Raw genomic sequence first — 1,434 nt, forward strand, 5'->3', positions numbered from 1 at the left:
CTGCCTGGAGCCCGCAGCCCCTGCACCAGCAGGGCCTGCGCCCGCCGCCTCCACGCTTTCCCAGCACCCAGACACCGCCTGGCGCACAGAGCAGGTGCTCAGTAAAGCTCTGCAGAATAAGTGAGTTCCCGGAGGTCGGAGGTCGGAGGTCGGAGGTCGGAAGTCAAATGAAGGCAAGGGCTCAGGGATGAATGACTAAGTGCTCAGCGGAGAACGGCCGCAGCAAAGGCAGGAGAATCAGAGACAAAACTTCCGCATCCACTGGAGGGCAGGGTCACGCAGGCTTCCTGAGGGAGGTGGGCTTTTTTGTGTGTTTGTTTTTATAAATCCTCATCGGAGGGTATTTTCCCCATTGATTTTTAGAGAGAATGGAAGGGCGGGGGAGAGAGAGCGAAACATCGATGTGAGAAAGACACATCAATTGGTTGCCTCCTACAGGCGCCCTGACCAGGGCCGTGAATCGAACCTGCGATCCAGGCACGTGCCCTTGACCGGGAATGGAACACGCGGCCCTTCTGTGCAGGGGCGATGCTCTAACCACTGAGCACACCGGCCAGAGCAGGAGGCTGACTAAGCCTTGAAGGAACCTCACACGGAGGGGGGCCAACGGGAGCTGCAGGCTCACAAAGCCGGTCCCGCGGCACCTGCTGGCAGTGCACTGGGGGATGCGGGCGAGCCAGGCAGCGATGACTTCCGACCTCCGACCTCCGACCTCCGGGGTCTGCGACTCACGGGACAGGGACTTGCACCCGCCGCCACGCACATGAACCCAATGCTCCGGGTTTCAGATGAAGAGGCCGAGGGTAGGTGTTTGCCTCGCAGCTCAGGGAGGTTTCCCCGAGAAAGTAATTGTAGGCTGAGATTCAACGGTAGAGGTTATGGGGCGAAGGGGACTGAGGGTCAGGGTTCGGGAGTGTCCCGGATGCATGAGAGGAACTGGACACGCCGGTGTAGAGAGAACGGAGGCTCCTGAGACGCAGGGCCGTGCCTGCCCACCCCCTGGGGCGCTGGGAAGCGAGGGTGGACGAAGCCCCATGAAGGCCAAGAGTGAGCCATGAGCAAGGAAACAGCTACAGGGCCCTTAGTATGCCCGGTGCAACCACCCACTCGTAGATGGGGAAACTGAGGCGCAGGCCAGGCCAGCCATCCGTCTGCACTTGTCCCGCCTCTGCTGCCCCCACGAGAAGCGGCTCCCGGGACAGGGAGGAAGACCGGGGGGCGGGGGGAGGGGGGAGAACCCCGGGCAGCTCAGACCCGACGTGATGAACCCGAGTCCCCGAGGTCAGAGGGCCGGGCGACGTCAGGCTGTAGGGCCTGAGGTCATGACAACGGCGACCAGGCGTAGGGACCTCTGGAGGTGGCAAGGGGCCTGCATCCAGCACCGGTGGAGACGGTGTGGGCCCGGGGAGGGGCCGCCAGGCAGCCCAGGGAAGG

General features: G+C 63.0%; 1 protein-coding gene across 2 annotated transcripts in view; it reads right to left on the reverse strand.

The window, feature by feature from the left end:
* Positions 1-1,434, reverse strand: part of PPARA (peroxisome proliferator-activated receptor alpha) — an 86,502-nt gene that overhangs the window by 78,147 nt on the left and 6,921 nt on the right. The window lies entirely within an intron of this gene.

The sequence above is a fragment of the Myotis brandtii genome, unplaced genomic scaffold (assembly GCF_000412655.1).
Source record: "Myotis brandtii unplaced genomic scaffold, ASM41265v1 scaffold952, whole genome shotgun sequence".
NCBI classification, from domain to species: Eukaryota; Metazoa; Chordata; class Mammalia; order Chiroptera; family Vespertilionidae; genus Myotis; species Myotis brandtii.